Source organism: Aedes albopictus, chromosome 3, assembly GCF_035046485.1.
Source record: "Aedes albopictus strain Foshan chromosome 3, AalbF5, whole genome shotgun sequence".
NCBI lineage: Eukaryota > Metazoa > Arthropoda > Insecta > Diptera > Culicidae > Aedes > Aedes albopictus.
In genome coordinates this window covers 303889120-303905792 of record NC_085138.1, presented here as the reverse complement: position 1 = coordinate 303905792, position 16673 = coordinate 303889120, and the positions used below count along the sequence as shown (strand labels likewise).

The window sequence follows — 16673 nt, the reverse complement described above, 5'->3', positions numbered from 1 at the left end:
AGATCATCTGATTGTTGCGATCATATTGTCGAGTCTTCCGGAAAGTTATAGTGCGTTGCTTTCGGCATTGGAAAGCCGACCGGTCGATGAGTTGAAACTCGAATTTGTGAAGGGTAAACTTTTGGACGAGTGGCGTCGCCGCAACGAAAACAAAATAGTGGACAAAGCGATGAAAGTGTCGGGACGCGGTGAGAGTGATGGGAAGAAGAAAATGCTGTGCCATTGCTGCAAGCAAGAGGGACACTTTCGGCGGGACTGTCCGAAGTTCAAAGCAGGCAAGCAAGTGAACAGTGACAATGAAAGTGCGAAGAAGAAATCTCAGCAGAAGGCAAAAGTGTCGGTAGCGAAGGAAGAAGAAGACAACTATGAAGTGTGTTTCACGGCTGTGTCTGGTGAAGATAATTGTCTTGCTGTTGGCAAGAATGAGCCGAGTGACAACAAGTGGTTGCTGGATTCCGGATGTACCAAGCACATGACCGGAAGCGCTGAAAACTTGGATGTGCTTTCGGAGTCGAATGAGATCGTTTGTCTGGCGAATGGTCGGAAGATTCCTGCGAGGGGTATCGGTACTGGTTTCGACGTGAGCTTCGAATCGAGTGGATGCCAAATACTACGTAATGGGCGAGTAGTTGTTGTGGGAGAGCGTCACGGTGGCTTGTACTATTTGAAACAGTCGAGTCAGCAGTGCTTGTTATCAACGGCTGAACATTCAACCACCTGTCAGCACCTTTGGCATCGGCGTTTAGGGCATCGCCACCCGGACGCTGTGAAAAGGATCGTCAGTGAGAAAATGGGAACCGATTTGAAGATAAGTGATTGCGGTGTCCGGTCAGTATGCGAGGTTTGCTGCGAGGGAAAGCTGTCGAGAGCGCCGTTTCCGGTTTCGGATTCTAGGTCGGCAGCTGTTCTGGACCTCGTGCATTCTGACCTTTGTGGGCCGATGGAGGAGTCGACCCCTAGCGGCAACGAATATGTGATGACGATGATTGATGATTTCAGCAAGTTTACGATTGTCTACCTGTTGAAACACAAATCGGAGGCGTATGAGAAAATACGAAGCTACGTGAGTCTCGTCGAGAACTTGTTCGGAAGAAAACCGAAAATTCTTCGAACAGACGGTGGGGGCGAGTACTCAAGCAACAAGTTGAAGCAGTACTTGAGCGAGAACGGGATTATTCTGCAACAGACGGCGCCGTACAGCCCACAACAAAATGGTAAAGCGGAGAGGGCCAACCGTTCGTTGATGGAGATGACGCGGTGCTTGTTGTTGGAGGCGAAGTTGAGTAAGAAGTACTGGGGCGAGTCGGTGATGACGGCATGTTACATCTATAATCGTCTGCCGTCTTCCAAGCTAAATCGTACTCCGTATGAATTGTGGTGTGGCAAGCAGCCGAAATACCGCCACATGCGTGTTTTTGGGTCGGATGCTTGGGTCCACGTACCAGATGAGAAGCGGAGAAAGTTGGACAGTAAGGCTGTAAAACTGAAGTTCGTCGGCTATGCTGAGGACAGGAAGGCTTATCGGTTTCTGAACCTGGACACCGATCGGATTCTGATCAGTCGGGACGCGAAGTTTCTCGAACTAGAAGCAGATACGCGGGAGTCGGTGCGAGAAGTGGTGAAACCAAAGAATGCTGATTTGGAAGTGTCGCTTGGGAGGAACACAGTACCGAATACGGAAGATCTTGAAGATGAAATGGACGAAACGGTGGTGCCGGAGGAAGCGGATACTAGTTTTGATAGTGCTTCGGAAAACGAGTTTTTTGGGGAAATTTCAAATGAATCGCTGTTTGAAGGATTTGCAAGACGCTCGGCGCGGTCCAACAAAGGTGTACCGCCGAAACGACTCATCGAGGAAGCTAATGCCTGTTTGGCGGTGGAGGAACCACGAAGCGTACAGGAAGCAAGGAAATCACCTAAAGCTGCTGAATGGGAATGGGCCATGCGGGAGGAGATGTCAAGTCACAGTGCGAACGGGACATGGAAGTTGGCCGAGTTGCCCGTCGGGCGAAAAGCTACCCAACTAACAATCACTCATTTAACAGGCACCATTATGACGAATTAATTCAGCATCATGATGAATAACATTTGAATTATTTTCACGTACAACCTATGTTCGGGTTTTGTTCACACAAATTTGGAGAAGTTATTAAGCATCATGTTGTGCACCAACTTAATTTTTTGTTGTTCAAAGCGTTTTACAAATGCACATAAAAGTTGTTGTTCGACTTTGGCAAAAATGACTGAAAATAAATAAAATGCAAAAATGTTGAACTCTCACGAGAGTAATAATTTGCTCTTGTATTGAGAACACCAATTATGAATTAAGAATTACATATAAAATTACCTAAATCCGGATTAGAACTCGAGATCTGTCGATTGCCAACCGCATGCCTTCCTATCTGCGCCATCCTAGAGATGGTGAGATGCAGTACCCAAAGCAAAACATAATCTTCCCATGATTTAATAATGATCACTCCTAAACTTGTGTTCAGCAGTGGTGAATTAGCACAGCACGTGGTTATCAACTGAACAACGCCTCATACTTCAACAGCTGTTCAGCAAAAAACACGTGTTTTCCATTCTGCTTTCGCTGTCAGTATTTTTATCGCACGGTGAGAAAACTTGTATCGAATGCGGCCAAAAAGTGTTGGTAGTTATTGAAGATATTGTTTCCAGACGTACTAATTGCGATATGAATATGTTTTTATTTTTATCATTAAATATCGATCTTTAAAAATGTATGACAATATGTGGTGCGGTATGGTCTTGGACATGGTGCATCCACAGCATCTGTTCGGGTTATCTACTCATTCTCAGTCGAAGATCCGTTAAGCATTTTTTTTATTTATGCTTTTGTCATGGAATCTTGATATTATGTTCAATAAATAGTGCATAAGGATGTTTAAGGATACTTGGAATGTGTCGATTTATGAATGCTGCTTGGTTATCTAGGTGACTGTGGGAACAATATTCAGTAAACACGACAACACGGAAATGTCAAATGCATTGATCCAAGCGTCTCGTACAATCGAACTGCTGCGGAAGATAAAAAATATAATATAGGTACAAGATATCTTGTTACAGATTTATAATAATAAATGAATGCCTCATTTTTACGTTGATTACGTCTCTTGGCACTCAATGTTAAACTACACAATTATATTCTGTTTTATTTTATGTGATTCGTTTAAAATATTAGTTATTTAATAACTTGGTTGTCTAAACAGTTTTAGCCATGATTTATCCCATAATCCGAACAAAGTTCCGAGTCAAACTATGACGGGCTGAAGGCGTTTATTTGACAAGTGAAAAGCACATTGTTCAGGAGCATATGTTTATCGATACATCAGCTTAATAAGATGCAGACAAATGTTTTGTTAAACTCTTTTGTTTAGGAATCAATGCTTGTCGAATAAATTTCTTGTTAAACTTTTGAAAAGTGTTTTAATTTATCATTGTTGATACCGATCAGGAAAGTCGAACATTGACTACGTTTTCAATTGTAAAATCATTTAAACAGTAATGTGTAGAGCATAATTTTAGTTCAGCTATCATTACCATTATTAAGCAACAATTCAGCAAGCTTGCTTGTTAGTGACTTGCAATTGTTAGTTGGGTATTGGTAGCAAATGGGTTTATAAAGTGAAATACGATGCTTTGGGGAACGTGGCCAAATACAAAGCGCGCCTGGTTGCGCAGGGTTTTGCTCAACAGTATGGGGTAGACTTCGAGGAAGTTTTTGCTCCAGTTACCAGCCAAACATCTTTCCGGGCGCTGCTTGCTATTGCGAGTCGTGACAATATACCATTGATGCATCTTGACGTAAAAACGGCGTATTTACACGGCGAGCTTCAGGAGGAGCTGTACATGCGCCAACCTCCTGGGTTCGTGGAGGTAGGAAAGGAGAACCTTGTATGTCGTCTCAAACGTAGCATCTATGGCCTGAAACAGAGTGCCAGGTGCTGGAATCGACGACTACACGATATACTGATACAAATGGGGTTCCGTCAAAGTTCAGCGGAAGCTTGTTTATATACCAAGTCGATCGGCGGAAAAATGGTATATTTACTAGTCTACGTCGACGACATTGTCCTTGGATGTGCGGATGAAGGAGTTTCCATCGGAATTTTCACGGAGCTGAAGAAGCATTTGGATATTACTAACCTGGGAGAGCTGAAGTATTTCTTGGGCATGGAAATTTGTCGAGAAGAAGGAAGATACAGCCTAAGCCTGCGAGGATACATCGAAAAACTGGCGGCACGGTTTCGAATGTCGGATGCTAAACATGCGAAAACACCAATGGACGAAGGATTTCTGAAGCTTGAATGTGAAGAGAAACTCGAAGATCCATCATCATACAGAAGTTTGATCGGGGCGCTGCTGTACATATCGGTACACGCACGGCCGGATATTTCAGTGAGCACGTCAATTTTGGGAAGGCGAGTCAGTAGTCCTACACAGGATGACTGGACGGCGGCGAAGAGGGTAGTGCGCTACCTACTTGGAACCAAGCATTGGAAGTTGTCGTTCACCGGAGATACAGGAGACCTGGTCGGTTATACGGATGCTGACTGGGCTGGGGACGTGAAGAACAGAAAGTCAACATCGGGATTCACGTTCTTATTTGGTGGAGCAGCTATTTCCTGGATAAGTCGGAAGCAGTCATCGGTAACTCTTTCGTCAATGGAAGCAGAGTATGTTTCCCTTAGCGAAGCCTGCCAGGAGCTAACGTGGTTGCGGGCATTGTTGAAAGACATGGGACAGGAGCAACGGAATGCAACTGTGATTCATGAAGATAATCAGAGTTGCATCGCATTCGTCAAGGCGGACCGAGCAACAAGACGTTCCAAACATATTGAAACGAAGGAGCAGTACGTGAAGAATCTTTGTGAAGCCGGGAAGGTCCAAATAAAGTATTGTCCTACGGAATCAATGACAGCTGATCTACTTACAAAGCCTCTAGGAGTGCAGAAGCTACAGAGATTCACCGAAATGATTGGAATGCAGATTATTCATGACTCGAAGGGATCGCACAGAGGAGGAGTGTTGAAGAAATCAGTGCGCCCCTCGTCATCATTGAAGTGACAGCACACAGCACACCGAGAGCTTCAACCGGCAGCACAGTTTTGCGACAGCAGCCAGCGCCTCGGTCGGCGCGCCTTTTTCATTACTGTACGAACTATCGAGAGAGACGGTCGAATAAAACGAGTTATAGTTAAAGTGTAAAAAGAACTTTGTGCTTTTTCTTTCGCGGTCACAAATTCCCTGTTAAGTCCACTCCGTTCAACATTTCTGTGGGTCAAAAAGGAGATGCAGTCGGATAGAGTTTTGGCGCACTACGATCCAAAACTCCCACTCGTACTGGCAACCGATGCCTCTCCTTACGGTGTTGGTGCAGTGTTAAGTCATCTGTACCCGGATGGTACAGAACGACCAATTCATTGTGCTTCTCAAACCCTAAACAAATCACAGCAGAACTACATACAAGCCGATAAAGAGGCATATGCGATCGTGTTCGGGGTGAAAAAGTTTTATCAATATCTCTACGGACGGAAATTCATCCTCGTTACCGACAATAAAGCTGTTGCTCAAATCATGGCGCCTAATAAAGGACTTCCCACCCTGAGTGCTTTGCGAATGCAGCACTACACTGTATTCCTCGAATCATTTGATTATGAAGTGCGGTTCCGGCCATCGAAGGAGAATGCTAATGCGGACGGAATGTCTCGATTGCCCATCGAAGACGCCAGCAACAAACACCGAATCGAGGAGGTGGATCTTGTTGAGGTTAATCAAATCGAGACTTTGCCTGTCACAGTTGAAGAACTTGCAAAATGCACCAAAGAAGACTTGAATGTTAAAATTTTGCTGGAAGGTTTGAAAGTCGGACGAGTAGTCGAAGGCTGTGATAGATTCGGCGTTAATCAGAGTGAGTTTTCGATTCAACAAGGCTGTTTGATGAGAGGTATCCGAGTCTACATTCCTCCTAAACTGCGGCAGCGTGTACTGGAAGAGTTGCACACTGGACATTTCGGTGTGTCCAGAATGAAATCATTGGCCCGATCGTATTGCTGGTGGGAAACTGTTGATCGTGACATCGAAGATCTGTCAAGGGACTGTTGTGAATGCGCCAGTGTAAGGAAGAATCCTGTAAGCGTGGCTCCTCATTGCTGGGAACAAGCTACCCACTTATCCGCGAGCGGTAATGGCGGCGGCGGGCATATCCAACCGGTTCGGATTTTGACGTTTCTTGGGGGAAAGTCAAAACAGTGCCATTCTCCTCCTCACCCCTTCACCCACCGTTCGGTGGCGCCAACCGATTGCGATCCCCAAGAAATGTCAAAATTCGAATCGGTTATTTGTGCCCGCCGCCGCCATTACCGCTCGCGGATAAGTGGACAGAGCCATTCCAGCGAATTCATGTTGATTTTGCGGGACCGTTTCTTGGGATGTACTTTTTCGTGATTGTGGATGCTTTTTCAAAGTGGCCGGAGGTTAAGATCATTCGTGATATGACTACAGATACCACCATCGACCGTCTGCGGGAGTATTTCGTAACGTACGGAGTTCCGTCGGTTATAGTTAGTGATCGAGGAGTCCAGTTCACTTCAGACCAATTCCGAGAATTCGTGAGGCGAAACAATATCATGCACAAAATGGGAGCCCCATACCACCCCGCCACGAATGGGCAAGCTGAACGATTCGTTCAGACCTTCAAAGAAAAGTTGAAAGCTTTGAAATGCGAGAGAAAGGACGTTCAGTTTGAGCTCTACAAAATCTTGATGGCGTATCGAAGGACGGTGCACCCAGTAACTGGAAAATCTCCATCGATGTTAGTCTATGGACGACAGATGAAGTCCCGGCTCGATTTGCTAGTTCCTGTGGCCGATTTGAAGGTTTCATCACGCGGAGAGGAAGAGCCTGAACGGTGCTTTACGGTCAACGAAAGAGTAGCTGCGCGAGATTTTTTGGGTGCTTCCAAGTGGAAATTTGGTACGGTGACCGAGCGACTGGGTAAACTGCACTATTTAATCGAATTGGACGATGGCAGAATTTGGAAGCGACACGTGGACCAGATGCGAGCAGGTCCCGTACAGCGGAATACAGAAGCTGAATCGGGTAAGCTGTTTTTCGACAGACCACCTAGCACTTCATTAGCTCAGTCAGTTTCGGTTGGCGAGAATGGTACGGTAACACGCCAACAAACACCAGTTTTGCCAACGCCAAACATCAAAACATCGCCAGTTCAGGAAGCTGCGTCTACCAGGCAGTCTGTTGAAAGGGTTCAGAGTGAAACGCGAGTGAACAGAGATGTTGTTGACATGCCACCACCAGATAAAAATGAAACGCCGCGTAGATCTACAAGAGTTAGGAAACCGCCTAAACGACTAGACCTCTGATGATATGTGTGATTAACAGTACTAACCCTTTGTGTTGAATTCAAATGTATGTTAGGGTACAACTATGTTGAGGGGGGAAAAGCTGTTGGGATTTTACCTTAAGCGTTCATTGCTTTCAAGACCTGTCTAGCTTCATTAACTGTCATTGTCATGTGGGGAAAACAAGAGAAAAATAAACGGCACTAAGTTGTAATCCGATGAGCAAGTCGCACGCGTTTTTGTAATTGTTCGTCTTCGATCCGAAATTACTGCACGAAAGCTGTAGGTTACAGCATCAATATTGGTAACTTTATTCTAAAACCTCAAGAATTACTCCGGAGGTTCATGTACAACTCACAATTATTCACCCTTATTCTTGTTTTCGAACGAAAATCGTTCGCATTCCCGTTTACGCCAGCAAAATCAAATGGCCGTCCGTAAACAAGAATGAGGGTGATTATTCAATGTATATCATCAACATAGTAAATAAATGTTTAGGTTCACATGATTCGAGGTGCTCCTTGGTTTAAACCTTTTCCAGTTTGAATTTTTTTTCGCAGTCAAGAGAAGTAAAACACGCCAAACGGGCAAATCCAAGTTTATTGTTCCCTAGAATTTTAATAGCTTCTTTCATTATGCAAATAATTTATCACTTCATTATAATAAGCGTTGTTACTTTTCTTTGCCTTATAGATTTAAAACAATATGGTTGATTTATCGAAACGACAAAATCTATTTAGAAAAACAATAATGAGAACAAGTGATTATGTTATACCGCCTTAACGAAAAGTACTCGTCACACCGCCGCTTCAGCTCCTCTAACAAGGCGTTGCATTGTGGTTCAAATTCGTAATCCTCTGCACTGCGATTTTTTAAGGAGGTTGTATTTCGCGGCACAACTATTGAATCCTTCGTAAAGTGATCTTACGGAACAGAGAAACCTTGTTCAGGAGCTGATCGCTCTTGGATTTCTCATCTTTGTGGAAAGTTAGGGAATCTTCAATATCCTGGCCATTGATCCTCCTCATGCGACTAGACTGGGTTATAGGGAGTGGAATAATCTGAAAATGTGAAACAATTGTGCTCATTCTGCGAATGGAGTGACGTGAGAAAAGTCGGAGTCGTATATCGAGATGAGGAATCCACTCTCGAATGAAGTGACTCGCCGTGTAAATCAAATGGAGAGTCACCTCATTCGAGTCGAGATTTCTCACCTCGATATACGACTCCGACTTTTCTCACGTCACTCCATTCGCAGTGTAATATTCTGTGACCGTCCGTCTCCGCTGCTAGCAACGAATGTTGTTGTTTTCGTTCCCTTTTCCACTTGTTCCCATCAAGGTCTTGTATGCCAAAGGTATGCGCACAGATAATGATGTGAAACAGATCAAGGTATAAATAGGCATAAGGTACGCACATCAATGTTCGACGGCTAATATACTACAATCTCCCCTTTTCAATAAAAATGCAAACTAGTATACTGTTTCATAGTTTGAGAAATTGTGTTTAACATTCTCCGACTAATCTGATCCTTTTTTGGTACATTTTCGTTCACTACATGCCTACCTAAAAATCAGATAAATTTCATCAGTCAATGACTGTTTTGTGTCGACTCGTGTTTTGCTTTTGACTAGGAGAGCTATGTGTTATCTGGCTCACCTCTTTTCGTATAGCTTTGCAAGCAAGCCTTATAATACTCATGCCAGTCTATAACATGTGTTTATCTGATATCTTCCCTCTTTTTGTAATGATTGCAGCCTACCATCTCCTTGAGTTACCTAAGTACTTTGATTAATGATGAAAAGAATTCACGTCAGTATGTACATTTCATCGTTTGCTATCTCCGGATACTTCCATCTCTTCAACCATCCGGATTTCAGCTCTACCTCCACATTTTTTTAGTTGTAATTCTCATAATAGTACAACTACCCCATAATTCAAAACAAGTTTTGAATGAAACCTTATGTAAATCGTTTACACTGCAACTATCACAGACTACCCTCACAATTGCATGTAATTTTACACCAACTACATTTGGCTAGTAGCAAGCCTGTTGTTAACACCTTTATTTATGGCAATTTCGTTTCTTACGAGCGAGTTTACGAGTTGACGTTAACAATGAGCTGCTGGCAAACCTCTATGCATGTTCTCATGAGAACATCAACGCAGATCATATCTTACAATCCATTTCTTCCAACGCTTGCTTGCATAACAACTATCTTTAATGCAATGCAGGATAACTCGTATCTCAAAACAGCAAGGCAATATAACGAAGCAGTCAGCTAATCGTCTAAGTTGGCATCCAGCCTGATGTTTGAAGGCACAACAAACATTCAAATGGTGCATGTAGTGAAACATCGCATCAATGATTCAGAAGCAAAAGCAACATTCATCGAACCTTGCATTGTCGACCGAGTTCCTAGAAACTATACAAATAGGAAACTAAGTTTCAACTTTCATAAGAACACCATCAACTTTCTGAATCATTTAACATCTCTAACCATCAATAATCAAACATATTTCCTCTATGTGATATTTTTCCTATACTATCATATTACTGAAATATCTCAAAATATGTTTCGCACAATGAGATTAATAATTATCTGAACTTATCACATCAACTATAATTGATTGAGCATCCTTTACAACGTTAGCCAATAAAACAACTCCAGATATGCCAAGTTATTCCTGATCGCTCCCTGCTGTATAAAGTTCTTCTTCGAAGAAGTGCCAATCTGACTTATACTTCTCTTATTTTTTTTTATAAAACTGCTATATGCGTGTATGTTCATAGCCATCCCAAGAACCGAAAATGGGCTTACTAATCCGTTTCTCTTTCTTCCAACTTGACAACACAGTAAATTCAACCTGTCAAATTCAGCCTAAAAATCTTCAACCCGCAAACTGTGCTGTCTATCATATTTTTAGTTGCTTAACACAAAGTCTTATCTTACCTATCAAACAGCATCCAAACACAACCGTGAACTTCTGCCAAATAGTCATCTCCAAAGACTGCAACACCTTGTTTGAACTAGTACAGCCGCAGAGATAAATACGGTCTGCCATGGGTAAAAGAATGGCATTATCAGCATATGCTGCAAATCTGACGTGCTAAGCAATTCTCGACTAAGAGTAGAACAGTCATCTCAGTAGTTCCTTGTACAAGCGTAGCTGATCTGTTGTTACTTGAATGTCAACTACTGGCGGTCAATCATACTCTAGCTCAAGTCCTGCGAATTTCATGTACTAACGTATATTCTCAGCATAGTCGCAGAATGCAAGCTGAGTTGCTTCCCAATGGTTTGCCATTATTGATTGCTAATATTTTACAACTACTGTGTAACTTTTGACCAATGAAAGTAACAGCCATTTCTGCATGAAATGCACTACTCCGTCTTAAAAAGTGACAAAAATATTCCATTTTACAAAACGACAACAGTGTTGATAACGATACATATTGAACTTCTCGTTTCAAAACGTCAACTTCTGTAAAGTTTTCTGTCACCTAGTCTGTCACACAAGCATGCATGCACCAGTACGTAGCTTCAAAGGACTATCTTCTTCTTCTTGGCGTATCGTTCTAACTAAGACGAAATCTGCTTCTCAGCTTACTGTTCAATGAGCACTTCCACTTTCAGCATTGCATTGTCTTGTTGAATACCCATTTACCACTTTGGATATCTTGGTCCTTCGAACGAATGTCCAAATGGCTGTTTTGCAACATTAGAGCTAATGCCATGCATTGTCTATTTTTCTCATCCGTTGAATAACTAACAACACATTTACAACCCAGTCGTTCTTTTCCTTTCACAAAACTTCAGTACCCCACAAAACTTCAACGATTTCGTTTGTAACTGAAGCAGTTGACCCATCCTCTCTTTGCCTGCTACTCCAAAAGTAATAAGCTTGCAAAATTCTATCAACTTAAAAACGTACTCTGCTGTATGCTGTATGAGTTCATGCACCTGACAGGCAACACTTTGTTATTTCACAATGTTTGATAAATAAGAAACATTTCTCATCCTCATGGCCCATTGACCAACCACAAATTGAAATCTCCGACTCGAGCTAGACATGTTACCTTGCTAATTTACGTTCAGTGCATTATTTTTCGTGACCGGAATGGTCAAGAAATTTAACACAGCAAGCCCCATTTGATTTGACGTTTTGTTTCAGCTCCGTACTAGGATCTGGAATAAAGCGACGCTTTATTATTTCTTGAGCGATTCCTTTCCTGAATTTTCCACGCCTCGAGATAGGCCAAGAAATTTCTTGCGATCAGCGTACTACCCAGAACCAGACTAACTGATAACCATTACACATTTGGAGTACTATACTACAGCACCGAAGAGTGTCAACACGTATTTAACGAATGGGTTACTAATCAGGCACATCCGGATTCGAACACACACTGGTGCTTTCTCCTTCTTTATGACTCTACGTCCCCACTGGGATTTGATCTGCCTCGCATCAACTTAATGTTCTTTGAACACTTCCTGTGAGGCAAGCACAATCATACACTATACCCATAGAGTCAAGAAGATTTTCCCGACTGGAACGGGAATCGAACCCGCCGACTTCGGATTGGCTAACTGGAGACCCCTACACTGGTGCTTTAATGGCAGCAAATTTGAATAACCTTCAATTCAACCTCCATTCATGGTAAAAAACACGACACATTACAAAAGCTTATAGGTGTGTTAATTACTCAACTATCCCGGTTCCCTCAAAAAGTCGTGCAGGACTGTCGACACACGCGACGTGCAATTCCCTCCGTGCCGAATATTTTCTTTCTCAACTACTGTTCTCGCTCCGCTTTTCGAAGTGAATCTCATCCATGCCAACACTGAAGACATATCAATCACTATTAAAGCACACTAATTCTTCTACAAAGCAACGTTGAGAAGCCACGCAAACAGTCTGCGGAGTTATTTCATAACTAGCGCCTTGCCACGATGCACCCAGTTGAACCAAGCCTACAGCCTAGAGCTACCTGCGCAGTCGTATCGCATTGTTGCACAAATTCATCATGTTCTACATGATTCCAAATTCATCTCATGGTGGAAACCCCTGTTTCCATTTCCTATTGCATGCTTCGTATTCCAGGGAAGCCACAGTCTTCCGCTTACCCATTGGGACTATCCATCTTCCTCAACCTTCAGGATTCCAACTATTCTCACAGAGTTAACATGGGAAACCCTGCCGATTTCCGCCGAGATATTTCGTCAGAGAACTCTACCAATTCTCCTTTACAGGGGAAATCCTTCCGATTTCCGCCAACGCCATGAGAATCACATTAATTCTCTTGAGCTTTGCCCCCAGGAGAATTCTCTCAATTCTCGCAAATAAACAGGGGAAATCCCTTCGGATTTTCCGCCAACTCCATGAGAATCACTCTGATTCTCGCAAAGCTCAACCCCACGGAGAATTCATCTAAATTCTCGCCCAGTTACTTGCATCACTCCACCTAAATTTCAGTATTTGCGAACATCTGCTTGTCCACATCAATCCGGTGATAATCCGGCCCCTGCCGTTTCCGTGGATTGTATTTATATTTACCTTCTTTTCCTTTTAAATCCTCGTCGCCACTTGTAATATTCTGTGACCGTCCGTCTCCGCTGCTAGCAACGAATGTTGTTGTTTTCGTTCCCTTTTCCACTTGTTCCCATCAAGGTCTTGTATGCCAAAGGTATGCGCACAGATAATGATGTGAAACAGATCAAGGTATAAATAGGCATAAGGTACGCACATCAATGTTCGACGGCTAATATACTACACGCAGAATGAGCACAAATGATATAAACTAAATTTCTGGATGTAACTGAAGATATGAACCTCTATTGTGAACCGATTGAATATGCGAAAGGGCAGGAACAGGCAACTGCCGGTCTAAGTTTCAATCCTTGCGTAACCGCAATAATGAACTTGGTTTGTGATTCCGAGCGATATTTGATTCAGGAAATAAATCTATGAATTCCGCATAGATTGCAACGCAAATGTTCCAGATCAGCCTAGCCGGTGCACAACAAGATCTGCATGTTGCCAATACCGATGCGTAGCCGTGTCGGTTAGCCAAAGGGACGATATTGCGTACCCGTATTAGAACGTTTTCACACAGCAACCGGCACAGGTTGTAGACAATCTCCCGCATGTCCATCGGGATAGAAAGCTGGCGCACCGTTTCAAAACACCGCAAGTATTTCACGATATTGGGAACGGAAGCGCACGAGAAGGCGCTTTTGATAAAAAAAATATAGAAAAACCGACGGTTTCGGATTCAACTGACCACCGGTCCCCGTGAACACGCACTTGCTTAGTTTTTTTTGTTTATCATTTTGTTTATGACAGTACTGGACACTGAACGAAAAGCATAACGATTTTTGTATCCACTTATCCGCGAGCGGTAATGGCGGCGGCGGGCATATCCAACCGGTTCGGATTTTGACGTTTCTTGGGGGAAAGTCAAAACAGTGCCATTCTCCTCCTCACCCCTTCACCCACCGTTCGGTGGCGCCAACCGATTGCGATCCCCAAGAAATGTCAAAATTCGAATCGGTTATTTGTGCCCGCCGCCGCCATAGGCCTTTTCATGTGACAGTTCCGTGCATGCATTTGTTTACAAAGCTTGAACAACAGATGCTAACAAGAAAGTGTCATCTTCATAGAAGAACTGTCAAACGCCCGAAAAATCAGCTGATTTAAGACGTCAAATGAAAAGGCCCATTACCGCTCGCGGATAAGTGGATTGCAGATCGTTTTTCTAATCCCGCCTAATCTTTTCTAATCCCGTTAATCTTTCTAATTTTGATTAGAGTGTCTAACCCCCTGCTTATAGCACAGATAACAGACGTTTATGCTAACATTGGCAATGTGTGTAAAAATGCTCAACAGCCATTTTGTATGTAACGAGCAGCTGAAACTCATGTGGCAATCATTTAGAGATGGCGCAGTGATCGATATTCAGTGATCGCTTTCAAGATTGCATGCACTACGCAATTTTACATTCAATATTGTATTCGATCTTGAATGAAAGTGGAACTTTGAACTATTCTTGCATTCAAGTTAGATGTAATGTCGCAATCAGTTGAGTAGATGGCGGTAGTGAGCCAACGTATATCGTTTTGAACATTTACACAGGATTCTGCGAAAAAAATGTACTAGCATAAACATCTGTTATCTGTGCTTATAGTTTTAGCCAATTGAGGATGTTACGACAAGAAAAAGATGAACAATGATTTTTCTTATGTTTTACAATTAATTAAAGGAATCTAGTAAATAGTAAACTACCATTGATAACAATACAAATACAATTAGTTTAATGGGGTCAATTGAACCGATGTTAAAATAAACATGCAATAATATTTGTTGTTATGAAAACAGTTTTCGCCTTTGAAAACCAAAGAATTCATATTTCTCGGTAACATTTTTCTCCAGCATTTACAGATACTAATGGCCACATGAATTGTGAACGATTTATGGTATGGATCATACGACCTGAGGTCTGACTTGTGATATTTGGCAGTTATTTGAAAAGATTGAATATAGATCTTATCAACAGCTGCCAAGCAATACATACCAGACAGACATCAGAGTGTTTGATTCTTATCCTAAAATGTGCATATCATTCTGGCGGCCGTGCTCGTAAATGCTGGATATAAATGTTAGCGGGAAATATAAATTCTATGGATTTTCGAAAGCGAAAACTGCTTACAAAAAACAACAAATATTATTGTATTTTCATTGTAACAACGATTCATTTGACGCCATTCAATTCCCGCATAATCATGAACTGTAAATGCAGCGTTTCTCATACTGTAGATGACTATTAACAATTGTCATGTAACCATTTTTCAAACTGCCCGAGATAACAGTAAGCTAACCATACCACGTACAGATTTGCCAGTTTGACAAATGGTAATCTGCCAAATAACAGTATGTTGAATAGGCGGTTAAGATAGGTTACCATAAAAAATCGCTCGTTTTCTCGAACAAATTTTTCGCAAAACAGTAAATGATATGGTCAATTTATTATCCAGTTTTTCAGTCAATTCATTGCATGGCAAATAGTTAGAGAACAGTAAAACAGTAAATCTGGAAGTAAAACGAACGATGTATGCGGTATTCTTGACTTATGGTCATCTATGGTAAATTAAGCTTATGGTATATGGATCTTCTGCATTAAAACCGTTAAAATAAAAAAATCTGTTATGCGTTCACAGGAGATTTTTTTTATTTAATAAACATTCCATCTCGACTATAATTCTAAAGCACATCATTTTTTAGCGACCTCCACGCATTAATACTGCTAGAATCACCCGACTCTCGAGGAAATCCTGGATCCGGTAGCTCCTACGATGATTAGGGGGCATCCATAAAGTACGTCACGCTTAGAGGGGGGAGGGGGGGTTCTGAAAAGTGTGACAAGCAATGTGTTAAGTATAGGAAAAACCCGTACGAAGGGGGGAGGGGGGGTTGAAAATTCCCATTTTTAGCGTGACGTACTAAATGGATGCCCCCTTACTGGGGTCCTCTTCCGGATGGGGGCGAATTTCATACAATTTGCGGAGCCTCCGCAGTCGCACAGAGTCAGGCGGAATGAGACTCATGCTGTTGGAGAAAGTTCACGAATTCTGTAATATAATTAACACCCGATGAGTTATAAGTATCACTACAATATGGAATAATCATGCAAAACTTACCCCTGACTAATCCGGACCGCTCCAGAAACTTCAGCTCGTTCACCTCAGCAAGTTTTACGTTGGGGTTTTTACACAGCTCACAAGCGACTTCACGAAAGATTTTGTTTTTTTTTTTTCTGAAAAACAAACCGCAAACTGAGAAGTTCGGGCTTTACAAACACCAATGTGTGCAACAGTTTGGCAAATTGTTCCATTTCAGTGGCATACAGTGATATACACATGTATAAGTGTGTTGCGCAAATATAATCACAAACCATTTGAGAAATGGCCAGTCCGTATTCCCACCATGTTTCACTAGTTTTCATCGCTATAATATTTGACAATTTCTGCACAGTATAACATACTGTTACAAATTGGTATGCGTTACATGGACCGTAGCTGATGGTCGAATGCTACGAGCTTCATAGTTTTCAACAGAAAAGTACCTGATTGTGGTACAGTAACAATAACAGAAACAGGAGACATACTGTTTGGAACATAATACAAATTGTAATTGTCTATGCGGGTTATTTGTATTTGTATTGTAAGAACAATGAAAAAACATTAAGATATATTGTTTTCTTTTGAAAATTGCCTTAAAAATGTCTCATAA

General features: G+C 42.2%; 1 long non-coding RNA gene across 1 annotated transcript in view; it reads right to left on the bottom strand.

The window, feature by feature from the left end:
- LOC134284084 (uncharacterized) overlaps nucleotides 1-16673 on the bottom strand; it is an 816516-nt gene that overhangs the window by 627383 nt on the left and 172460 nt on the right. The gene's annotated exons all lie outside the window — the stretch shown is intronic.